Genomic DNA, 27,271 nt, shown 5'->3' with positions numbered 1-27,271 from the left:
TAGATTTAGTAATAGTAAGTAGACCTCGTAAAAAAACCCTGCTGATAGAGAATAGCTTTGGTTCTATTGCTTATGAGCTAATTCAGTTTAAACTAAATGGAAAGATAAACAAATATAGATCTGCAACTAGGGTCTCTGATTTAAAAATGGCAATCTTTATAAAATTAAGGAATTATTTAAGGATGTAGACTTGTCTGATGAACTCAAAGATCTGAAAGTGGAGGATGCTTGGAATTGCTTGAAATCAGAGTTTGAGAAACTATCAGGAGCCTGCATCCCAAGCCAAGGGAGAAAGTGTATAAGAAAGGATTACAGACCAAACTGGATGAACATGTCCCTCAAACAGGCTATTAAGTGAAAGCAGGAAGCCTACAAGGAATGTCAGAGGAAGTGGATCAGCAAGGAAAGCAACTTATTTCAGGTCAGAAATTAGAGGGGGAACGTGAAAAGCTAAGCATACCTTGCAAAAGAAATTAAAACCAGTTACATAAGGTGTATAAATAAAAAGAAAATAAGGAAAGAAAATGGATAGCTAAGCACTGAGGATAGGTGGAGATTAAAGACAATTTAGGTATGGCCCAACATCTGAATAAATACTTTGCCTCAGATTTTAAAAAGTGTACTGTGGAATTTGGAAACATTGGCAGGATGGTAAAAGGAAATGAGGATGGGGAAGTGGAAATTGCCACAACCAAGGTGGAAGCCAAACTCAAACGTCTTAATGGGACCAAACTGGGAGGCTTGGATAATCTCCATCCAAGAATACTAAAGGAAATGGCACATGAAATTGCAAACCAAATAGCAAAAGGTTGTATTCCATGGCTGGAAAATTGCAAATATAGTACTAATATTTAAGTAAGGCAGGGAAGGGGACTGGAAAACTACAGGCAGATTAGTTTGACCTCAATTGTATGCAAAGTCTTAGAAGATGAGGATTAATATGAGAATCAAAAGTGGGTAAAAAACTGATTATCAGGAAGACTATAATGGATCATATGAAAAGTGAACTAGCAGGCTGGAGGTTACTTTTGGAGCTCCTCAAGGATTGCTCTTGGTACCAGTCAGTTAATGGTCTTGGTACAAATAGTGTGAATAATACAATTTGTGCATGATGCAAAGTTGGGAGGTATTGTCAATTCAGAGAAGATCTGGAATATCATTTGACACAACCCTGAAAACTAGAGTACTAGAAATGGGATGAAATTTAATAAGCAAAGTGTAATCTCATGCACTTAGGGTGTGTCTACATTGCACCCTTACCTTGAAATAAGCTATGCAATTTGTGCTATGCAAATTGCATAGCTTATTTCGAGATATAATTTCTAAATAAAGCACTATTCTGACTCCCTTAACCCTCATGGAATGAATGTTACAGCGATGCCAGAATAGCATGCCTGTTATATTTCAAAATATATTTTGAAATAACAGGCGCATTTAAAGATGCGGAATAGCTATTTCAGGATACTTCCTGTATCCCAAAATAGTGCTGCTGTCTAGACGTAGCCTTGGGGGCCAACAAAGAATCATTTGGATAAGCACAAGAACAAATAGATATAAACTGGCCATCAATAAGTTTAGGCTTGAAATTACGTGAAGATTTCTAACCATCAGAGGAGTGAAATTGTGAAACACACTTCCAAAGAGAGCAGGGAGGGCAAAAAACCTAACTTGTTTCAAGACTGTTCTTGGTACATTCATGGAGGGGATAGTGTAATGAGGGTGCCTACTATGGCATATGGCCCATTAGTAACTGCTGATTAGCAAATATCTGGAGATGGGACACTAGGGGTGTATTTATACAGCAAAGTTATTTTGGAATAATGGCCATTATTTCGAAATAAAAATACGAGCATCTACACAACAATTCAGTTATTTTGAAATAATTTCAAAATAACAGATGGCTTATTCTGACTTTTGTAAACCTCATTCTGTGAAGAATAATGCCTATTCTGAAATAGCTATTTTGAAACAAGGCATGCTCCACTTCTGCTATTTCAAAATAGCTGCTCACCAGGGCCATTCTAAGTTATTCCTCCTGGAGCTCTAAGTTGAGATAGCACGTCTACATCATGATGGTTCCTTCCGGCCTTTAAGTCTATAAGCCTGCTTATCCTCAGTGAAGATATGGTCCCTAGAACAATTACTATGCCTCTTTTATGCCCATCTTTTCCTGCAGTCAATGTCGCCTCCCCTTTTTTCTGGTTGGATTCATGGGTGAAAAGCAATGTTAAAGCCATTATTTGAGTAAAATCTTCACTGACTCCAATAGGGACAGGATTTCACTCTATACTTTACCTGCAAAAAGCTGGTTATGTAGGCCCTGATCCAGAGCCCACGTAAAGACTTCCAATGACTGCTGTGGGCTTTCTAGATGATCTACAGTAAGCAATCCGCTGCTTTTCCTTCAATCTGCCTCAATGGAGAACAAACATAAGCTCACTAACAGATATGGGATCAATGGATGTTTGAGGAGACCTTGAGGGAGGTATCTGAACTTTGCCTGCAGAGTTATTGCCCTTGGATGGGCATTTTATGCCTGGATGGCACTGGTAACAGCAGGCATATTCAGGCTCCACCATTACATATTAGTCACTAGAGAGATGAAAGGAAGACTTGAAGGTGCAGGAACATTTTTTGAGCCAATTTAATGTGGTATCATTGTGGAGGGAGCAAAGGGTATTATAAGAGGGTTTAAAATCCATTCAGATACTGCAGGGGTTACAGATTTTGGGGTGTTGTATCAAGATAGGTGGGGTGCCCAGAAATGGCCTACAACTGGGGTGCAAAATGGGGCTGTACCTGCTATGACTCTCCTGAATTTTTTCCCATTTTAGTTGCAATGGTTATCTGGGGATTGGCGCTGGCTAATAAAAGGGTGCTCTGCTGGTGCGACAACATGGCAGTGATACAGATTATTCTTCATCACATTTCCAGATCATGCAGGGTTATGAAGTTGCTGTGGTCATTTTTTCTACAGTGTTTAAACCTCAACATCAGTTTTCTTCTAAGCATGTGCGGGGCATCGATAATGGCCAAGCTGATGCCTTGTCTCATTTCCAGATTGACCGATTTTGTGAGCTTGCACCAGGAGCTAGCAATGAACCCGAGCAGATACCACTGGCTCTATGGAGCCTGGGCATATAATGTGGTCAGTGGCATGAAGAATATTGGCTATGGGCACCCAGCTGAGTGATACAAGAAGTTTTTTTTATGAGTTCTTTCAATGTAAGGATCCAGTTTGCTGGTCACTTATGTTGCCCACTGTGGAGGGAGGGCGTTGCAGTACTGGATTGTGGACAATTCAGATGCTGGTGCCCTTGATAATCCGAGCATGGTGCAAGGAACAACGGGCTCTTTCAGGAGGATGGGGTTTCCCCTTTTGGGGTGACTGTACAAGGAGCCACTGGGAGATTTCTGAATGGTTTGGGGGGAGGCAGCCAAGAAAATTGCTGGTGCCTTGTTGTGGTGGATGTCCAGTGCATTCCATAGCATGTCCAGTGACCAGATAAATGTCTTAGTAAAAGACGAAAATGGAGGTGCTGGATAAAGGAACAGAATAGGGGAGAGAAGGTTGGTGACTCCTATGACTGGTATGGCAAGAGTCAACTTCCTCCTCCTATGCGTTCTTACAGCCCAACTAATCCTCCTATGGTTTGAATAATGCCTCCCAAGTATTTATGGAGATATCCTTGCAGGACCTCTATAAGTAGTGATGAAAGTATCCCTTTTTCAGATGGGAAACTAAAGGAAAAAGAGATTAACAGTTATATTTGTTCATCCCTTCTCATGTTAAATAATATCTTACTCTATGTTCAGAAGACTTCCCAGAGAGCAAGACACTTCTCATCATGAATAATGGTGGCAGAATCCAGTCTTAAGCGGACTATAGGAAGTCTCTTACAGTGTCAGGAAGCATTCTTAGACCTTCCAAGGCTCAGCATGATGCCTTAACCACATCGCTATCTTCCTTGCAACCCTCTTTTTAGTTATTAGATTTATGCTATTGGCTTGTAAAAGAGTAACCTTGAAAGAAAAACATTCCTGTGAGGTCACGATGCTCCTGTTAAATTTGTTTAATGAGCTAAAAGGAAAAGTAGAGTTTTCCAGTAGAGTACATGATTATTAGAGAGTGAAAATAAAGTCACGGGTGAGAGAGGGACAGCAAGTTGTCTGCAAAAAGAACAAGTAGCTAAAATACACTGGTGGGCTAGATGCATCCCTCTCTCTCACACACTGATTTTACATAACTGTAACTCCATTCATTTTGATGGATTTACTCTCATTTAACACTAAGGTAAGTGAAAAGAGAATCCAATTCAGCAACAGCAATAGAAACAAAGAGTGTGTTTTGAGAAATACATGAAGAAGCTTCTCCAGAGATGTTCCCTGGATGATCAAACACTCCTAGCTGCTGCCGAGTGCCTCCTAGATGGACTTAGTTTGGGGACAATACTTGCAGGATCCCAGAAGACTGCAGTACTTATAGGCAGCGAAGCGTGGGAACAAACAGGGAAAATTCCTGGATTTGTGGACCTGACAGAGCCCTCCTATTCCTGCTTTTTAAAACCACATGACACATGCCTTTTTAAGTGAGAATTTCTGAGTTCTCACTAACTTTGTACAGTCTTTTTAGTGGTGTTTAAATGTTACACGTTAAATTTCCCCATAAAGCTTAGTTTAGTCATAACCAAAGTAATTGCTTTTTTATACTATTTCTGCTCCAACTTTCCTAAAAATTTGAATGATAATGGAAATCCCAGGATCATTTAAAGATGCTTCTCAGCGATTTCTTTTTTATTTGGCAGTCTCACTGTCATTTTGTTTCACTAGGTTCATTGTCTGGATGAATCAGCAACATTATATGTTTTTAAGAGGGGTGTGGTTATGTTGAAATCTGTATCTGAAATGAATCAAGTTTTCACTCCAGCTACTCTTGACATTGGTATAATTCTTAAATCCCTCGTGCTATAGCTCACAAACATTTTTGAGACCACCGCATTATCCAGAAAAAAAGGATTTATGCATAAGAATCTTGATCAGTTTATGAAGTAGGGAGAAAGTATGAAACAATAACTGTAAAAATGTGTGGATTTTTTCATTCATCTTAATGCTATGTTAACTTGGTATTCAGAACTGACTATTTAAATGTCAGTGTTGTTGGAAATACTTTACTGATGATCATTCTTCCAGAAAAAGCCAGACAATTTTTTTGACTAATCACAGCATTTTAGTCCCTTCAGTGGACCAGATGGTTCAGAAGACTAATGTTGCAACAAGATTTGAATATACTGTTAGGCAATAGTTTGTTACTAATCTTTAAACTGGTTTAAAAGTGAGGCTTATGGGAACATGGGCTAAACGAGGTTGATTCAAGCACTGTAGGATTTTTTTATTTTTTTTGCATATTGCAGATTTTGTGGGATTTATGTTCAGCTTTGTCGACAATTGGGCCTGATCTTTCATTTCCCAGGTGAACAAGAGTTAGGAACATTCTGAAGAAAAAATAGTAGCAGGGTCAAGTAGGAAAAAATACTAATCTGTAACATGCTTGAGGGGTTTGTGGGACCACATAATGTCATATTAGTGTGGCAGCAAAGAGGGCTGACCAATTTTTATGAAATAAATATATTTCTACCAAATGCCATTTGTTGGAGAGCACAGTCTCGCTTAACTTTTTAGCTTTCAACAGCTGTAATTCAGTTTTAATTTCTTTTGATACTAATGTCTTCATAGTCTGGGAGATATAACATGGATTCCAAGTTGCATCTGAAGCAATTGCAGAGGTATAGACCACTGTACAGTTGTCTCCTTCAAACATTTTGTTGATGTTGTGCCCTGAGGTTCTTAATCAGTACAGTCAGTGGCTTCTTAATCTACTGCAGCAGGGCCAACAGCCACAGCAGGCCTTGGGGCAAAGTAAGTGTGTGTGTGTGTGTGTGTGTGTGTGTGTGTGTGTGTTGGGGGAGAATCTTTACCCCTGAAAGGAGTGGGGCTTCAGGTAGAAGGGGTAGGGTCAGGGACAGCCAGCCCTCAGCACCTTAGGCTGGACTTTCTGCAGTGGTGTAGACAAAGACTAAGAAGAGCTCTGTGTGGCCCAAAATCTTGTCTCTCTCACCAGCAGTCATTGGTCCTATAAAACGTATTACCTCACCAATTTTGTCTCTCTAATGTCCTTAAGTTTTACAGTTATATGTGGTACTGAAAATACAAGAGCCGAGCCAAGTAGGATAGAAAACAGTAAACATCACAAAATTGTGGACTTTGGATCAGTCCCAGTGATTCTTGGAAGATAAACCTTTACAGATCTAGAAAAATCACCATGCATTGCTATGGCCTTTGCTGCTAATATCATAGGAAAGGACATTGAAAATCTAGACTTGACAAATACTGTTATATATATTAGATTAGTAATAGCTCGATTAAAACTATAAAGGAAGTCATCCTTTTAAAATAAGTTTAATTGAAATAAAAAAGGATAATGAACTATGAAAGGGCAAAAGACATGAGGTTATTTTGTTACCTCTTGCCATTGCAGGATTGTCCATAAAGTATATTCTTGAGTAACTTCTTCAGTATAATTTGAAATAACTCTGGCAATGTGCTGTTCCTTTGGGGGAGAGAATATTCCATACCCTAATACCACAGACATCACTGTCAGAAAGAGCTTCCTTACACCTTATTTGTATCAACATTTCCTTGGCTTACTTAAATTCCACTACTCTTACTAATACTCTCTTAGGAAATTCAAAATAATTCTGCCACATTCTTGATATTTACACTGTTCAAGTGTATATAGAGATATCTATTGTATCCCTTCCTTACTTCTCTTTTACCAAAGCCATACATGTCTCCTTTCATACAATGATTTTTGGACCAAATATAACCGTTCCTCTCATTGCACTTTTGGTCAAATTTTGTACCAAATGAACTTTTTCTGTGGTTTGGGAAAGTTGGCTTAGCTTTTTTCCTCTTGTTATTTTTCATTTCAATGCCAGCCTGAATGGAAATTGCCAAAACAACCCAATGAGGTTGTTCAGCCTGGCTGCAAGCAAGAAGTACTGGAAGTCTAACAAGAGAGTCAGTTCATGTAAGATCTTCATCATGTGAGGTGTTCTATGACTCATCTCCCATTAAGGAAAGGAGGCTCAATATTGGCTTCTCAGCATCATGATGATGAGACCTTAGTTTTGCACTCTCTAAATTTGTAGAGTTCAGAAAAGGTTCAGGTCAGTGTCTGGGCTGAAACTCTGACTGCATTGAAATCAATGGCTTAGCTCCCATTGACTTCAGTGGGGCCAGGATTTCACTACTACATTTTTGGAGGCTTACTCAAATCAAATCTTTTGCAATTTGCCTTTGCTACTTCTAATCTTTCCTCCTATGTCAACTTCTCATGTCTCTTACCCATGTCTTGCTGATATTCTTTGGGTTCTCTACTGTTCATCATTAATCTTCCACTAATAAATTGCCCAAATCCTGGATGGTAGCATATAAGGTGCTTTTTTGTTTACCTCTCAAGCAGTTAGGCAGCTGTCCATTAAAAATAAAATGCAATCTCTTTAAAAGCCTCACAATTATTTGTTATAATAAAAATGCTGTGCAATAAGCCATGATCATTCACAATTCCTAGCGATTAAAAGATGATGACAATTAAACAGTTGGATGAAGCCTCATTTACACAAGAGTTATGCAATCTGTACGCTATTCACATTTTAAAATACATATAATTGATTGTTTGTAAGTAACAACACAGTCACTATAAGAATGGTCCATGCAAATATTTTTGTTATCACAACTGAAGCTACTAGAGCCATATTGGTATAATAATTACAATAGAAAGGGCGAATCACAGGTTTTGAGCCATTGCACCTGTGCTCCACCAGCAATTCCTTTGAAATTATTGTGGCTCATTATTTGTGGAGTTACATATTGCACAGTTACATATTACACGTGTGTGTGTGTGTGTGTGTGTGTGTGTGTGTGTGTGTGTGTGTCTATATATAGTTATGTCTGTAGTACGGTGTGGATGCAATCATACTGGTATAAAGATAACTTACATTGGTTTAGTCGAGCTGGAGGCAACAATGATGAGAAAATATGACAGGTAAAGGGCTATTAATTGTATCTGTCCTAACAGTAACTGTAAATTTAGATATCTTGCCTGTGACTCCATTTCTAAAATTGCTTCTGCATAAACCTGATGTGGCTGACCTCATGCTCAGTGGCAAACTGGCAGTGCTGCCCTTTGGAGCCAGAGGCCCACTCTCCCACCTCCTTCATAGTTTGGAAGACCTAGAAATGTCATGGGCTTATCTTAACTTCAATTTAAGAGTAAATAATTTTCAGGCTCTTCTTGTTGTAAAGATAACCGTGAGAGGGTGAAACATTATAATCTGGTTGGTAGGATTAAAAATGTGTCCCTAATTTTGTCTAAAATAACATAGGTTATATAAGATCCTTTTTATAGCCACACATGGATGGACTTTGGGGTGTGCTGAAAATCATGACCACTTGCCCACCAATTGTGAGAAGGATCCAGGTCACTTTGTGAACTGGAAGAGTTGATTATATTTTAGTGGAGGAGAAATTATTTCACTACTTTACCCCAGAATGCTAAGACAAGCTTTGCAAACGTCAGTAGACAATGCATTATAATAAATAAATATTGGTGATGAATATGTGGTTGTTGAAAGGTAAATTTCCTGTCAATTTCCCTTCACTTTGTGAATATCCAGCTTTGTATAATGAATAATTTCTTCTTTCACTGCTATTAGCTATGTATTCACATAACTATAGGTAATTGTGCACATTTTACAGATGTATTGATAGTGAATTAAATAATAATAATAATAATAATAGATAATGAAAAACAAAGTGGATTTAAATAGTTTTGGCCATATGCAGAATTATATTACTGTCAATCCAGCTAATCTTCCTTCCTTTCCAGATAAATGGAAAATCATGGTAAAAACATCCAATGATGCAAAGTTTGGGCAAGCATTTGATACTCCAGTTTAGGAGTTCTTTACTCCACAAATAATGAGCCACAATAATTTCAAAGGAATTGCTGGTGGAGCACAAGTATTTGATATAAATAAGTGTATCAGAACTGGTCCCTAAAACTTAATGATGATGTTTGTTTGTTTTACAGCTACTGATATCTACAGACTTAGTTCTTTGCTGTATGCCACTACTTGTCAGCTTTGCGCTGTGAAATGTCACAGGAGTGACAGCTGGCAGTGTGGAGCTGAGGAGCAGAGTCCCGGTAAGTGTCAAAAATAGACTTGGAAAGTACTGCTATGCAGTAGAAAGAGAAGACACTAACTGCTGAAAACAAAAAAACAGGACTATGTAGCACTTTAAAGACTAACAGGATGGTTTATTAGGTGATGAGCTTTCGTGGGCCAGATCCACTTCCTTAGATCAAATAGTGGAAGAAAATTGGCACAACCATATATACAAAAGGATACAATAAAAAAAAAAGAACACATATGAAAAGGACAAATCAAAACCTGCTACTTATAAAATCCTATTGTTTTCTACTGTAGTGGAGAACTCAGGCTTGATTCTAGTTAAACATATATGTGTAGCTGGGAGGTATGTTTAGCAGAATTACTTGCCATTTCTCAATAATGCAGCAATGAGGAGATTATCCTTGCTTCCTCTCCAAGTTGACGTCAATGCATTAGGTCTCTTGTGCTGATAAGCAGGACTTAGAAAAGGTTTATGTTCTTAGCACCAGCATTTAAAAATATAATACTCATTTCAATAGAGTAATTTTAGCTCTGCTAGCTCTTAATATTTATCTTGCAAGATCATTAGAAAATTTTGTAATAATTTCTCTCTAGTTTAAAAGGGGGAGGGGAGAAAAGGGGTGATCTAAGGATAAATAAACTCAATGCTGCAGTGCTCCTCAACCATTGTATCATATCTGGCAAGTACCTAGAATATCTAGAGCTAAGTAAAATTAATTGTTAGGTGTTCAAATATGTTAACATTTTAGTGCTGAAACTGGGTATAATTCTTGAGAATATTTGTTCTTTGAGACAGTGGTTTTAAAAATGTTTTTTATTTGTGGACCCCTAAAAATCTTCAAGTGGAGGTGGACCCCTTGGAAATCTTAGATGTAAATGTGCAGATTACAGGTTGAAAACCACGACTCTAATAGAAACAATATTTCTAATTTATGATTTCACATTGTAAATTTTCATGTAAGACACTGCACTGGTGGAAGATGTCATATCAGCGATAGGCCATTTTGCTTTTTCATACACACATACTTGTGCCATCTTCCATATCTTGCTTTCATAACTTTCTTTAAAAATTGCTAAGGCCTTTCCATGTTGTCCATGGGCCATGTACTAATTACAACTTCTGTCCTGTTGCTCAGATGCCTAAAGCCTTTTCTATTAGATGTGGAAGAAGGGTGTTAATGGGTCAGATGTTTAGGACTGGCCCCATGGCACAGGGTGGGGACCACTGGTTACCAGTTGGATCCCTAAGGAGCAAGTTATACCCTATTATTGTGCAGATGGAATATGTAAAAATTTGATAGCAAAATATCTCTGCTAAAATAAAAATATTCTAGTAAGATGATCATCAATCTAGTGGAAGGACTGAGGCTATAATAATCATGAAATATTATTTGTGATTTCTGGCACAAAGTATAACCAACTGAGTAAAATATAATTAAGGTTGCCAGACAATTCCCTGTTTTCAGTTGCTTATAGCTTAAACAAATTTAAATCTTTTTGGTTGAAGTTTTCTATGCAAGATGGCTGCCTAAGCTTAATATTTTTGGGTACTGTTTAAGCTAAAACAGATCTGCCGTTTCTGAGAATGAGATTAGGAGAAAATACATGGATTGGCCATATTAAAAAAAATTGTTTAATTGTTATGTTGAGAAGTTGTAGCACTTTTCATGGTGCAGAACAAAGATTTGAAATTCGGCATGTAGGTTGTCTGGGTGCCAGGAATGTGCAATTTGCCATGCATGTGAAAATGTGCCCACGTCTGATAAGCTATAAGCCTCTGAAATAACTCAATTTGCACACGGTGAGTAGGGACTTGTTACAGTTGGGCAGCTGTATTCTCTGAAAATTCCATCTGCAATGAGCTTTGGATCAGACCCAGCTTATTTCTTAGGCTATATCTAGACTGCAGGCTTCTTTCGAAAGAGGCTCTTTCGAAAGAGCCTCTTTCGAAAGATCGCGTCTAGACTGCAGGCGGATCTTTCGAAAGAGCAATCCGCTTTTTCGAAAGAGAGCACCCAGCGAGTCTGGATGCTCTCTTTTGAGGAAGCCCTATTTACATTGAAGAACGCCTTCTTTCGAAAGAGGAACTTTCGAAAGAAGGCGTTCTTCCTCGTGAAACGAGGTTTACCGCCATCGAAAGAAAAGCCGCGTTCTTTCGAAATAATTTCGAAAGAACGCGGCTTGAGTCTGGACGCAGGGGAAGTTTTTTCGGGAAAAGGCTACTTTTCCCAAAAAAACCCCTGAGTCTGGACACAGCCTTACATTCTGGGCAGAGTGAACATGCACCATCCTCAGAGAGTGTTGGAGGGTCTCAGGGGTAAGAGCAAAGGGAGAGAGATGGCAGCAGGGCCCTGGTGGGACAGTGATGGGAACAGGTGGGTGCATGTGCACAAGGGCACCTGTTGTGTAAGCAAAATTAGGTTTTTCCTAACTCTGGAGTGCTTGACTTTTCATCCTTAACAACGTTAATTGTTTGTTTTGTTTTTAGATAGTACCAATTGTAGAGGCACTGAAAGAATCATAAAGACCCAATCTGTGCCTTATCTATGGCTGGCCCAGAATTGTGAATTAATGAACCTATTGGACTGAGACAGAAAGGGCCTACAGAGACAGCAGAGCTGCCTTTGAAACCATGCTAAAAAGCAGTTCAGTCTCAAAAGATTCAAAATTTCAGTTTAGGTAAGGTAACTTCTGCCATCTAACCAGATACTTAGCCAATCCTTTTGAAGACAACTCTCTCCTTTTTTCTAGCATCCTCCCAAGTCTCTTCCTTGCTGCCTTCCAGACCAAACAAATTCTTTGATCTTCCTTGACTATCCACTTCACTTCTCCCTCCTTTCTTTTCAGTCTAATGCTAATTCCAACCCCTAACTTTTTAAAAATAGGATGGAAAATCAGCTTATTTAATTAATTAATTAATTAAGCATGGACATCCTATGTTCCCTATAGGGGCTTGTTTGTTTGCTTTTTGGTCTTGGGAATGCAGAAGTTAAACTGGAGAAGTAATAACTAGATGGGGACTTTTGAAGCATCAATTGGTTTTCCTGAAGTTGCTCTGAAATCCTGACAAATGATGTTTCCAGCCTGGTACTGCGCACATTTCAGACATGCACAAGTTTAAGTTTGTAACATACTGAGTGGCAACCGAAGCTATCACTGCTCCAGGGAAATGTCTGAATGAAGTTTGTTACTTTTTCAGGATTGATTGTAGAAACATTCATAAGGAAAAGCGGCGAGGAGTGCAGTGGCACCTTATAGACTAACCGAAGTGTTGGAGCATAAGCTTTCGTGGGCAAAGACCCAGTTTGTCAGATGCATATAGTGGAAATTTCCAGAGTCAGGTATAAATATGCAGGCCAGAATCAGGCTAGAGATGACGAGGTGGATCCGATCAGGGAGGATGAGGCCCACTTGATATTCATGCCTCCAGATCAGCTACTAGAAGTGGGCCTCATCCTCCCTGATCGGATCCACCTCGTCATCTCTAGCCTGATTCTGGCCTGCATATTTGTACCTGCCTCTGGAAATTTCCACTACATGCATCTGATGAAGTGGGTCTTTGCCCATGATAGCTTATGCTCCAACACTTCAGTTAGTCTATAAGGTGCCACAGGACTCCTCGCCGCTTTTGCAGATTCAGACTAACACGGCTACCCCTTTGATACTTTGCATCTCCTTTCCCTATGAATGTCATGCTGGGCTGACACCAGGAACCCTTTGTGCCATCTATTATGTGGCACTGAATGAGCACTCTGGAGAGTGAAGAGAAACTGCTTCCCCACAGTAATGGGGCGATGCAGCAGTTGTTGCCATGATACATCTAGGGAAAAAGACGGGAAAACAAGAGCTGGAGGGTCAGAGAAAGTTAAAGGATGATGAGTCAGAATGTACCTAAAAGTAAACAGAAAACTGGAACTTGATATGTAAAACCTAGCTGCTTCAGTTTGCTCAGCACTGCAATCTAAAAGCTTATGTGATAAGAGAAAGTGACCACTGTGTAAAAAGATATGAACTATAGTTGAAGGTTTATGCTATTGAGGATGACCAACACTATTGTAACTCGTATATATTATTCATTAATCTCCTCCAAGCATCTCAGAGCCCAGTATCAGAACTGGAGAAATAGTCTTTATCCTTCCTTTATCATTTATAATTTCTAAAGTATCCAGCACAATAGTGCCTAGGTGCCTTTTACATAAATAAGGTACCCAAGTATTGTTCTTTCCAAAATAGAACCTAAAACATTATTTCCTACTTTTATTTTAGCTAATTGTGGTTATTTTCCATGAGACTATGGCAGGGAGCTTCCTATTACTGAGGGAAAGCCTGCTCAAGGAGATCATGCTCTATAACTACAAAGACTTAGGCACAGCCTGGTCCTCTGGCATTAGAGAATTTCACAGCCAAAGGCTTTGCAACTAGAATACCTTGTCAATGAGAGTTTCATTTTAAGGATTGGCAATTGTATTGTTCTAGTTGACCGTAGTTGATATATAAAGCATGAAAGGAAAATATAACCTCTTTTGGAGTTCAGAATCAACACAGTGAACTCATGCCAAAATTAGATGGGGAGCCTTTGTAAAGTGTGAGCACTGCGGTTTTTTGCTCTGTAGTCTGTCCCATATTGGAGGCAGGACAACATGGTGAACCACCTGCAGGAGCTTAAGCCTTCTTATGGGTGATCCTTTTCTTCTCCCTACAGGATAAGGATGGTCAGGCCAGATTATAGACATGATTACAACACCCCTGATATATCTATTTAGGGTAAAAATCCAGATCTGTTTGTGTTGGGCACTATGAGTAGGTCTGGAAGTCACTTCCATGAATTCTTTGAAACTTGTGGGCTAATTTGTTTTCCACCAGAGTTCCCATACTGGAATTGATCTGGGATTGACACACGTGATAAGCACATTTGAAAAAGTCTGTTTCCAGTAGGGATTGGAGAGGTTAACCACTGGGAGCATCTTGCTCCAGTTCATCCATGGTTGGCAGAGGAGCTGTTCCAGTCCCACTGGGCTGGAGTGTTCTCGCTCCCCTTTAATCACATTTAACCAGTTAAACAATTAAACAGGATTTTACATCCCTAGTTTCTAGAAGGGTTTCTCTGGCATTTTATGTGAGATGTAAATTGTAGAGTACTCTTCCTCCCTTGTCCTCTTTTATATGGCAAGCAGAGAACTACACCAATTGATACAAGGCCAACTGAGCCTTGACAATTGCCTCCTCTTGTTGTCATGAATAGGTATGTGGCAAGCTGAATAGCATGGTGGAAAGAGCAGTGCCAGTTTATAGACGATCACTATAGTACCAACATTAGTCTCCTCCTATTTGAACTAAGAGTTTGTTAGCACTGTCACCTCCACTGGTCACAGCTGCTGGGCTACCACGAAAAGAGAAAGCTGGTTTCTTAGGAAGCTAGGTTTATAGGTCAACCCTAACACCTGGAAACAAATTGGAAGCAGAGCAGCTGGTGGAGCATATTTAGCAAGTTGCCTTATTCAACATTCATAAACAAATGAGCCACTGGATTCAGCACTTGCTGATGTTTCGCAGTGATCTGTCCTGTGTAGACAGCAATATTATTGAGGTAATCTCAAATTGACAAAGAAAGAGTTAATTGTAGCAAATTCACAAAGCAAACATATATTTTAGCTATCTGTGAAATGAATCACTACATTCTCAACACATTTTTTATCCAAGCATGTGGGAAGGCTCAAATCTACTTCTGCTGAAGTCAAAAGTGAGATGCTTGATCATATGGGAGCTTCGCTGTTAGTTTCAAAGGGGATGGAATTAGGCTCATATTCTGCTTTTAAACCAAAGAATCATAGAATACTAGAACTGAAAGGGACCTTGAGGGATCATCAAGTCCAATCCCCTGAGGAACCAAGCACCATCTAGATCATCCTTGATAGACGTCTCCAACCTGTTCTTAAATATTTCCAGTGATGGAGATTCCACAATCGCCTAAGCAATTTATCCTGGTATTTAACCACCTTGACAGTTAGGAAGTTTTTCCTAATGTCCAACCTAAACCTCCTTTGATGCAATTTTAACCCATTGCTTCTTGTCCTATCATCAGAGGTTAAGGAGAACAATTTTTCTCCCTCCTCCTTGTAACACCCTTTTAGATACTTGAAAACTGCTATCGTGTCCCCTCTTAATCTTCTCTTTTCTAAACTAAACACACTCAATTCTTTCAGTCTTCCCTCATAGGTCATGTTTTCTAGACCTTTAATAATTTTTGTTGCTTTTTTCTGTTCTCCTCCAATTTCTCCACATCTTTCCTGAAACATATATGGGTACGTCTAGACTACAGGCTTTTGTCGACAGAAGCTTTGTCGACAGATATTGTCGACAAAGCTTCTGTCGACAAAGAGCATCTAGACTACATTTAGTTTTGTCGACAAAGCAGCTTGTAGTCTAGACACAACCCTATATGCAATAACACCTTCTGTCGACAGAACTCTGTCGACAAAAGGCGTTATGCCTCGTAAAATGAGGTTTACCAGCGTTGACAAAACTGCTGAGTTCTGTCGACGTTATGTCGACAGAACTCAGCGGTAGTGTAGACGCAGGTATAGTTTTGTCAACAAAAGCCTGTAGTCTAGACGTACCCATAGTGCCCAGAACTGGACACAATACTCCAATTGAGGCCTAATTAGTGCGGAGTAGAGCAGAAGAATGATTTATTGTGTATTACTCACAACGCTCCTGTTAATGCATTCCAGAATCATGTTTGCTTTTTTTGCAACAGTGTCACACTGTTGACTCATATTTAGTTTGTAGTCCACTATGACCCATAGATCCATTTCTGCAGTGCTCCTTCCTAGACATTCGCTTCCCATTCTGTATGTGTGAAACTGATTGTTCCTTCCTAAGTGGAGTACTTTGCATTTGTCCTTATTAAATGTCATCATGTTTACCTCACACCATTTCACTAGTTTGCCCAGATCATTTTGAATTATTACCCAATCTTCCAAAGCACTTGAAATCCCACCCAGCTTGGTATAATCTGCAAACTTAATAATCGTACTCTCTATGCCATCATCTAAATTGTTGATGAAGATATTGAACAAAAACAGTCCCAAAGCAGACCCCTGCAGAACCCCACTTGTTATGCCCTCCTAGCATGACTGTGAATCATTAATAACTACTCTCTGAGAATGGTTATCGAGGCAGTTATGCACCCACCTTATAGCAGCCCCATCCAAGTTGTATTTGCCTAGTTTATTGATAAGAATAAATGCTAAAATATTAAATTGAATACCAACACTAATATAATTCCTTTTGTATGAAGAATACATCTTAATGCAAATTATGGGCCCAATCCCATGCTCCTTATGTTGGAAGTATTACTGCCAGAGTGTCACACATTTAATTTCCAGGAAATGTGATATAATAGTGCAATAATTTACTAAAAGCTTAGAAGGGTTGTATGCAACCACATGACATATAATACTTGTTTTTTGAAAGCTGTAGCTAATTTATTTATTGCATTTGCTTGGGCTCATTCTGGTAGCTGATTATAAGATCCAGTTTCCCAGCATGTTCATATGGCATTTTGCTTAAAATTTTGAGTAGTTTTATTTCAACAATGCAACTATAGATCAATGAATTTCTAAAGTGAAAAAAGAGTTTATATCAGATGGAAAACATTCTCAAGAACAACAACAAAAAAAAGATAAGGTAGAAAAATAACAATTGGTCCTTATTGTGTCTAGTATAACAGTTTCATTACACCTAATAATATGAATAATAATCTCCTTTTATATTGTCCTTTAATCAGTGGATCTCAAAAATACTCAATACATGAATACCTAGATTCCTCCTTCTCAATTCCCAGCTCCCACTTGTGGATTCATTAATTGTATGGGTATGGACAAAGTTAGCCTTAATGGTACCTTATTGAATTTGACCATTTCGAAAGCTAACACTTTCCTTTTATAGACTTAAAACTATGGATAAGTTGTTTTGTACATATAAGAATTTGATCAGAAGCAATAAAAACTGTCCATATGTTACATATAGAGAAATCAAGTAACTAAAGGCCTGATATTTGAATTGCCATGTGTACGCGCTCCAGTTGACCTTAAATGGGATTTGTGAATGTGAAGTGCTTGAAGGATCAGACCCATAATCTTGTTTCTGGAGATGTCAGAGAAGTTCATATACTCTTGCACTTTGTCACAAAGTTTGTAGTCCATTCTAAACCAGATGCTGGTGTATTTTGGGGCACCCCCTTTGGCATTATTTGAAATTATATGTAACCATGGCTAAACACACATTTGCATTGTAAGTAATCTACTCTAATTCCCTTTTTACCCCCTTCACCGCCATAAGGGCAGAGACTGTGACTCTGCTCAATCTGACAAACACTTATTACAGCTTGGTGAGAGAGAAAATGTAACTAATGTCGTCTCAATGTACAAATAAGTTGCTGGAGCCTGTGTCATGACTTGATTGGTGATTATGATAACTAGATGGGTTACCTAATGCAAGACATAGTCTCTATTTGATAACTCTAAGATGGAACCAATAGTCCAGAAGCTTCCATTGTTTCACAGGAACCAGAGAGAGGTCTAGAATCTATTGCAGGGGTGCCTAGGTTTGGGGAACAACAAAGAAACAATCGGTCAGACTGTTGGGTATCCCCTTCATTCCCTTTAATAACTAAGCCTGACAATCACTCAGCCATTTCCTGAAGCAGTGATGACCATGTTGATTACTGCTACCTAAATCTAGGTCAGGATTTGACCCAATAGTTTTAAAAAATTAAGACTACTGTGGCTTATTAAAAGGACAACATCAGAATTAGTTCCTCCTCCTTAAAACCTCTTTTCTCTTGAAACTCTAGAAGCTGCTAGCGCATGTCAAACTGCTAATAAAAATGTTCAAAAATGAATATTAATCTCTTTAATCTCTTGGTTATCACTTTGAGTCCATGCCAGATTGGGAAAAGTCATCACTGGCTTTTAGCTGCTTACTGACCTATCAGAAACAAAATGGGGTTTCAGTATAGGTCTTATTTGCTATGCATCCTTATTATAAAATCTACTATCATAGTTAGAATAATTTTGGCAGGCCAAGTAATGGCTTAAATATGCATAGAAAATGATGAACTACTTCTCTCATTCCTAGAGATGGTCACTTTAAGTCAGGGTTCAAGTACACAGCCAGGACAATGGTGAGGACACTTGCATTGTATTGAAGTAAAACCTGCCATCTCAATTCTGTGAATAAAAGGATTCCAATTTCTATTGCTAGCATTCTGGCTTCCCAGCCTCTTTTCTCTCTCTCTCTCTCTCTCTCTCTCTCTCTTTAATTTAAAAAAGAAACAAAGGACGTGCTCTCATATTTCACAGGAAATATCTCAAATTATCCCTTTGTTCAGCATATGTGACTGTTGAAATTGTAAGTTGCTGAATGAATGCATAGTGCATTTACTGAAGCCACAGAGCTATGGTTACAAGTTATGCAACAGCATGATGTCAGTCTTCTGACTGGAATCACACTGTTTAGCAGTACCTCTTGGATACAGGAGTTCACACACTGAAACCTGACCAACAGTTCTAAGAATTTTATATCTTTGAAAAGTATTCAATATATTTCTTTATGTGTTTGCAACATGGGCCTTCCAGACCCTTGTTGTTGTTTTGCAGAAGTCTCAGTGAACTTGGGGATCATTAGATTGCTTTCTTACTGGTTGCACTGAGACAGAACAGCTGTTAGCACATTTACTGTAATTTTAAATTCATCTAAAATGGAACACAAAGCAGTTCTTTAGAATAATACAAAGGAGGAGACATGGACTGAAGAAGAGGTAGGTGATTCAAAGGGAAAGTTGTTACTCTGCCCTTGGTTGTTACTTTGCTGTGAGGTGGTGAGGCTGGACTTCAAAATTCCGACTTTTGTCAGCTTCAGACAGTCAATTTATTCTGGTTTCTTTGTGACTGTAGGCCTTTCAGTGAGGAAATGGTCTTTTATGGGCACACAAATAGATCTGAGTTTGCCTTAGGAATGTACACAATCAGAATCATCCAGGGGCAAGGCAAGGAGAGCAATCTCCTCCACCCTAGAGTGGGGTAGGAAGAGATGACAGCTCCTCTGGCCCTGGGGCTACTGGCCAGAAGAAGATCCAGCTCCTCTGACTGCCAGGAGAGAAGGCGCTCCACTGGCTGCAGGGGGAATAGAGAAGGGTCAGCTCTACTGGCTCTGTGGCTGCAGCCGGGGAATCTAGCTCCTCTGGCCAAGTGGGGAAGGAATAGCTATCTCCTCCAGCCATGGGGCGTGCCCTTCCATAAGCAGCCACATATTTATTCCCCAGATACTCCTGCTTAGCTCCCCATCTCTTGAGTTTATAAGCAACCAGCAAAAATGAAATCTTTGCACAATGTATAATCAACCTGATTTGAAAACATAGAAGAATGCAGGTCAAAGCCGATGAAGATGGACTCATTGGGCAAAGCTTGATTTGTCAGGTCAAATTGTTCAAAGTAGACATCAGTTTTTGAGAATTGCACACAATGGTGAGAGAAGAAAAGCTCCCCCTCCCACCCCTTCCACACACACAGAGGATTGGGATGGTTCAAAATATTAGTGGGGATGTTGTAGTTCTTCAGTTCAATTCCAATCAGGCTTCATAAGTGAAATGTGTTATGATCTGAACACCATTGAAAAGGGTTAGTAGTTTCTGTTATAGTTCCTAAGGGGCAAGCATTCATATCACAAAACCATTGGCTCTAATTGGTGCTCATATTAGTAGTTTCAGTAGAGTGGCCAATGGCTGAGTGAGTAGATAGCTTGAATTATACTTTCACCCCCAGCAGTGTGGAGATACCTGTAATCAGTCCAGCTCAGGGTTGAAACACATTATACCGGGAGGGATATTTGCACAACTTCTGCAAATCCTGCATTTGTGGTGAAATAGTTTGTGTCTAAATTTTTCAGTGTTACTATCACTAGCTCCTACATTAACTTTAAACAAATGACAGAAAAAGATTGTCATGTCCTTTCCTTTCCTTTCTTTTTGTCAGCTAGCTAAAACGATGAATTAGAAGAAATCATAGGAAAGAGTCAGATTTAATGAGATTTCCAGACTAAATTTACATTGAATGAGAAAGCTAAATGAATTTTGAACCTTTCTGAGGTTCTCTGACAACTTTTAATGTGGGGGGCTTTACTGATTCTAAATGATGCTCAGAGAAATAGAGAAGAGATATTGAGGCATGGGGAGTTTAAGAAGTTCTTGATACTCTACAAAGAGGGGTTGTTATTACAGGGTTTTTTTTATAAATAAAATTGGAATACTCTATATTGAATTGAAGGAGATATACTGAGTATTCTATAGAATATAAAAGTTGGGAAACTAGCAAAGATTTTGCTTTTTTGTTGGCTTGAAAAAGAGGTTGAATGCGGTAAACACTGAACTGAAAACAATACAAAATTCTTATTAGGAAAATAACTAGAAATTGTTCTACCCATAGTCCTGAGGTCTGCAAAATACAAACAACCATTAGAGGAAATCAGTAACTAGAGTTAACTGCTGGATACAACTGTTAAGGAGCTAGGAAGTAAAAATGAGAAAACCTGAAACAACATGTTTAGTGACTACACATACCCGCTCTAGCCGCAATCTCCTGAGGTTGAGTGAGGCTTAAAGCATTATTGTTAACTGGAATCACGGTAGTATCAAAGCTTTCTCAGGCAAATGAGAATTGGTTCCTTTGTGCATGAGGATGCACTTACTGCTGCACTTGTGATGCTGCTTTATAAGTAAGTCTCCTCTGCTGAGTGTTCCACAGTGGAACTACTTTGTGTGAGCCTTCCACAAAGGTGGATTTCACTTAGTAAACATGTCTTACTAAGTTGACCACAGGTCCATTCTACGCTGTGCATACACAGATTGTAGGGGGGAGTAACAACAATCTCTATAGAGACTTGGCAGAATTCATTTCTGTCTCTCTCAAAAAATTTCAAAGAATAATATTGATGTCCATGTATTTTTCTGTATTTTTATAGATTTAAATTTTTACAATTGTGGGAAATCATGGATGGGAGTGTGTGTGTGTGTGTGTGTGTGGTTGGGGGATATTCAGCAGATTCAAAAGTTAAAACTTTACTACCATTAAAACCACTGTTTGTGTGTGTTATACTTGGTCCATTAGTAGTTGATTCACACAGTATAACTCAGTACTGCTGTTGCCATCATCCTAGTTACCCTTTTAGCTCAAGTAGTGTAGTTCCAGATTTTAAAGCCCATTCAAGAGGCACTGGAGTAGTGGGTAGGACAGATACAGCTGCATATAATAGAGTTTATTTTTGGCCTTGTCTAAATTTCATCATCTGTACAATGGGGATAATAATACTTAGCTCTCAGGGGTACTATGAAAATTAATTAGTTGATGTGTGTACACTATTTTAAACATCTAAAGCTCTATTAAAATGCTAAACATTTTGCTAAATCAGGGCCTTCTCTTCAATTTATTGTCTTGGATGTCCAAGTAATGTAGTGTATCTACTTTTAGCAAACATCCTGCAAATTCTGGCTGTAATCTATCTGTATCTCAGTTGTGTGAAATAGGGATAATCATAGGAAAGAGGTGAACGTTAGATGCATTAATCTTTGTGAGACACTTGGAGGCATTAGTGATGAGCAGCATAGAAAAGGTTGTGAGAAAATTAATATTTCTTTAGTCAAGGCAGTGTTTGGATGGTGTGTTATTCATAAGGCATGGGGCCATGCATTGACTGAGCATAAAATGAATATTAAACTGGTTCTAAATAATAAGTGAGATTGCATATTTAAAGACTATCATAATATAGAATTAATTTTTTCAAAGCCAAACAAAGGAGCAAATTTAAGGTTAATAGGTTCATAGATTTTCAGTCCAGAAGGGGCCACTATAATAATGTAATCTGACTTCATGAATAGCCCAGCCCATAGGACCCTCCCAAGAAATTCCTTCATTTAGCCCATAACTTCTGTTTGTGCTACAGAATGTTTGTTATTTTTTAAAACAGCTGGTCTTTGACTTAAAGATTTCAAGTGATAGAGAGTCCTACTGCATTCCCAATAAAATTGTTGCAATGGGTAATTGCTCTGCTCTCACTGTTAAATATTTGACTAGATTCCAGTAATTGGCTCTTATTATGCTTTTGTCTGTTTGATTAAAAAGCTGTCTACTTTCAGAATTTTTTCCTCCCACAGGGGTATTTATAGACTTACTCAATACTGGTTGGGAATTTTTGGACAAAACTTTTTTTTTTGTCTGAAAATGTTGATTAATCAAAGCTGAAATTATATCTGGGGAGGGATTGATTGAAAAAAAATCTCCAGATTCAAAAAACGTTGTGGAAAAAAATATTTGAAAATTTCACAATGTCCTGTTTTAACATATTCCTAATGAAAAGTTTTGATTTTGGTTCAAAAATGATTTTTTAAAAATGTTAGTTGACTTGTACTAAAAAACTGAGGTAAATGAGATGAAATTTAATAAGGACAAATGCAAAGTACTCCACTTAGGAAGGAACAATCAATTTCATACATACAGAATGGGAAGCAACTGTCTAGGAAGGCATACCGCAGAAATGGATCTAGAGGTCATAGTGGATCACAAGCTAAATATAAGTCAACAGTATGACACTGTTGCAAAAAAAGCAAACATGATTCTGGGATGCATTAACAGGTGTGTTGTGAGCAAGACACGAAAAGTCATTCTTCCGCTCTACTCTGAGCTGATTAGGCCTCAGTTGGAGTATTGTGTCCAGTTCTGGGCACTACGGGTACGTCTAGACTACATGCCTCTGTCGCCAGAGGCATGTAGATTAGGCTACCAGACTTGCTAAAATGAAGCGGTGATTTAAATAATCGCCGCTTCATTTAAATTTACATGGCTGCCGCGCTGAGCCGACAAACAGCTGATCAGCTGTTTGTCGGCTCAGCGCGATAGTCTGGACGCGCGGGTGTCGACATCAAAGGTATTTGTCAACCACCCAGGTAAACCTCATCCCATGTAAATTTAAATGAAGCGGCAGCCATGTAAATTTAAATGAAGCAGCGATTATTTAAATTGCCGCTTCATTTTACTATGTCTGGTAGTCTAATCTACATGCCTCTGGCGACAGAGGCATGTAGTCTAGACGTACCCTACGTTTCAAGAAAGATGTGGAGAAATAGGAGAGGGTCCAGAGAAGAGTAACAAGAATGATTAAAGATCTAAAAACATTACCTATGAGGGAAGACTGAAATAATTGGATTTGTTTAGTTTAGAAAAGAAGACTGAGAGGGGACACGATAGCAGTTTTCAAATATCTAAAAGGCTGTTACAAGGAGGAGGGAGAAAAATTTTTCTCCTTGACTTCTGATGATAGGACAAGAAGCAATGGGCTTAAACTGCAGCAAAGGAGGTTTAGGTTGGACATTAGGAAAAACTTCCTAACTGTCATGGTGGTTAGACACAGGAATAAATTGCTTAGGGAGATTGTGGAATCTCCATCACTGGAGATATTTAAGAGCAATTTGGATAGACCCCAAAGAGGGATGATCTAGACGGTGTTTGGTCCTGCTGTGAGAGCAGGGGCGTGGACTTGATGACCTCTCAAGGTGCTTTCCATTTCTAGTATTTTATGATTCTATGACTTGACGTCCTCTGTGAGGTGAAACCTTCTAATATGCTTAGTATAACATCTTCTAGCATAAATATGTAAAATATGAAATGAAAGGTAATCATTTCCTGAGTGAACTAAAAATAATGGAGGCTGAATATGAACCAATATTCTATATCAGGCTGTATTCTAAAACAGATTGTGGTCAATCATTTTTTTGGGCAAACTCAAGATTGCAAGTGACAAGCAATAGATGATAAAAATTCAATACGACGAAAACAACAACTGATGCAGGAAGCATGAGACAATGCATGTTTTCTAATGTCTTCTAAGTCTCATATATAGAACAGTATAAATAAAAATGCCTTATAAACCTCTTGATGAGTTTTTTTCCTATATTATTAAAGTATCTTATTTCCATGGATTGTTTATAAGCTGATCATAGTCTTGAACTGCAACTAACTATGTTTAAATAATTTTAAATGCATGGTAATTTGAAAAACTATAAGGAATAGTTGATCTGCAAAAGTCTTTTAATTGACTTCAGTGGACTTGTGATCGGGCCTGATCTGATGGGGCATGGTGGTCTGGGTTGGTGAGACTTTGAAGTTGAAATAATTCAGCTGGCTGGTTCCTTAAGTTTGTTTGTTTTTGATCTTGTTTAATAATTAAAAAATAATAACTTTATATTCAGAATCTGTTATCTATTACTTGATTCTTTTGGGTGGTGATATCAAATGTGTTTTATTAAAAAGTTTCAATCTATTTTCACTCAGTTCAGGTTAATCTTTCTGAAATCAGAGATGATCCAGAACACAATTTGCATTTGAAGAATCACAGAAAAGTAGGATACCAGCACTACCCACATCAATTTTCCTTTCTCTGGAAGGCTTATTCTAAGTGATAACAATTAGTTTTATAGTATCAACTTGGTAGGTTTTGAAAAATAAAATAAGATGCCTTTGCAACAAATATGTTCAACTTAGAGCTACAATAGAGGTGTATTACAATTTTTTTTGGGGGGGGGGGAGAGCGAAGGGTCAAATTCTGTTATCTCTGTGAAAGTTGAATTTTGTAGTTCCTGAGAGCAATTTGTGATTCACAGAATATTTTATTAAAATACCTAAAAAGCATTCTTTGTGGACAACAGATATCAAATTAAAGGGCTTGACCTACTGCAGTGATTAAGAATTACTTGCAATAATTATTTCTTTTAAGGTGACCAAATTAGTATGTCCACAGCTTGTGAAGCTTAAATTGTGTTTAAAAACTTCAATTACTTGTCCAGAGGTGCAAGTTAGCAGTGTTTCTAAAGAATCAGTGTTGTGAGCATCTATTTCTAGAGCACAACCTTCAGTTTTCAAATTGCTGACCCCCCACACTCTTTTATAGTTTCTTAAACGTAATTTTCCCTTCACACTGTGAGACAGACTAATTTTTTCCAGACCTAGTCAAAATGGTACAAGACAAAATATTAAGATCAAGTTGAGAATGACAAAGAAAATAACATGATTCAAGTAAACTGCACATTTATCTATTCATAGGAAATATAAATCATCCTCTTTATTTTTTTAGTGCTATTTTCTGGCTCTTCTTGAAGAATGTAACTATTGAAAAAAATTGGCAAGATCTGAACAACTGAAGCACAGTCCTGGCCCCAGCAATTGGTTTGGAAATTGCAACCACAGCAATTAGCATTTCCAATTTCCAGTTCACAGAAGGTCAGGCAATGGGGTTATCCTTGGAGCAGTTGCATTACCCTGAAGGAAAAGAAGAACTGAAGGAAAGGAGGTAAAGGGACTTGCATTGTTGAGTCAGCACATGAATTACTTATGACCTCAAGCAGAATTTTGTCTTGTTTTCTTCAACCAATTGTTCTGCCATATTCATGTCCATGGCTGAGCCAAGTAGAGCTCCAATATCTGTTACTCTACTGAATCCCCCCAAATGCATATCATGCCTATTTGTCCTTCCCAACAGTGCAGCTCACTGTCCTTCAGAGTTCACTTGCTTTTTAAAATATGGCCCTTTCTCCCATGTACTTTGGGGCACAGCATTACAGTACAGGTGCTTTATTTAAATTGTCAAATTGAACTGTCCAATGGGTTTGGAGATACTCCTTACATAAAAACAACAAAAATGCTTTCCAGATTCAAAGTTTAATCTTGGCTTCTGATAAAATTGTCTCCTCCAGCTCTTTGAAAATTGCATTGAGTAAGATATGAACGTAGTAGAAAAGGTATCAAAACCTTGTCCCCATATTTACACATGGATAAATACAATAGTTGACTTCCCATGATACATAGCAGTACACCCGGGCTATGTCTACATTGGCGCGATCTTGCGCCAGAGCTATGCAAATGAGGCTAAGCGTGGAATACCGCCGAGTCTCATTTGCATATCTAATGAGCCGCCATTTTTGTGGAAGAGGCTCTTGCGCAAGAAGGAGCTGTTTACACTGCCCCTTCTTGCTCAAGAAAAACCCTCTTGCGCAATGCTGTTATGCCTGAAAATAATCAGCATAACAGCATTGCGCAAGAGGGTTTTTTCTTGCACAAGAAGGGGCTGTGCAGACAGCTCCTTCTTGAGCAAGAGCCTCTTCCACAAAAATGGCGGCTCATTAGATATGCAAATGAGGCTCGGCGGTATTCCACGCTTAGCCTCATTTGCATAGCTCTGGCGCAAGATCATGCCAGTGTAGACATAGCCCCTATGTATTGCTTTGTAAGTAGGTGTTCATTTTCCCTTATACCTGGTCCAATCTGTATACACAGCAATTGCCTTCTCTTTTCACTGCTGCTGTACCAATATGAAGTTCACATTCATAAGAAACTTCCACCAAAGTCATTGGCTGTTCTGCTTGAGTAAGAGAGCAGGAGAAGGCTCAGCTACCATTATCCATATGGGCAGATCCCTATGTCCATGCAGAGTTTCACTTAAGTCAGACCCAACTAATACAAGCTCGAGTTTGCAGATACAGGTCTGCAATCTGATTTATGTGAGTTACGCCTATGGTGGAGTGTGAGTTATGTCCATGAAATTAAGAGTGGTTCTGAAAGGCACAGGATCAGACTTGTGTGGATGAGGTAGGAAGATCTAGGCCTTAATGATGTTTGTAAATTTAGAAGTAAACTGTTATAAAGAATACTAGAGGGGAAATACTAGCACTACTATATTATGCAATATTTCCAGCCTTATATTTTTCAGATGCATGTACTCATATAAGTGAAAAATGACTCAAGTTTGTCATTGATCATCAGTCTGAGAAAGGACAGAGTGAAGAGAGATATCTCATCTTAATTTGTTAAAAGAAACAATAGAATATTCCATCTAGCATCAAAGACAGAGCTGTTCTAACAACACACTTCTTTATACACAAATGATGGGAAAGTAACATCCAAGGTATAGTT

General features: G+C 38.6%; 1 protein-coding gene and 1 long non-coding RNA gene across 3 annotated transcripts in view; one reads left to right on the top strand and one right to left on the bottom strand.

Annotated features, from left to right (window-relative positions):
• The window catches only part of LOC142830938 (uncharacterized), an 85,949-nt gene extending 60,029 nt beyond the window's left edge, over nt 1–25,920 (top strand). Inside the window, exons 2-3 of the long non-coding RNA XR_012906501.1 lie at nt 9,152–9,265; nt 25,437–25,920. This is a non-coding gene — a long non-coding RNA (uncharacterized LOC142830938). The remainder of the gene's footprint in view (nt 1–9,151; nt 9,266–25,436) is intronic.
• The window catches only part of IGF1 (insulin like growth factor 1), an 80,202-nt gene that overhangs the window by 31,652 nt on the left and 21,279 nt on the right, over nt 1–27,271 (bottom strand).

Source organism: Pelodiscus sinensis, chromosome 1 (assembly GCF_049634645.1).
Source record: "Pelodiscus sinensis isolate JC-2024 chromosome 1, ASM4963464v1, whole genome shotgun sequence".
Taxonomy (NCBI): domain Eukaryota; kingdom Metazoa; phylum Chordata; order Testudines; family Trionychidae; genus Pelodiscus; species Pelodiscus sinensis.
This window is presented reverse-complemented; position numbering and strand designations above follow the sequence as displayed.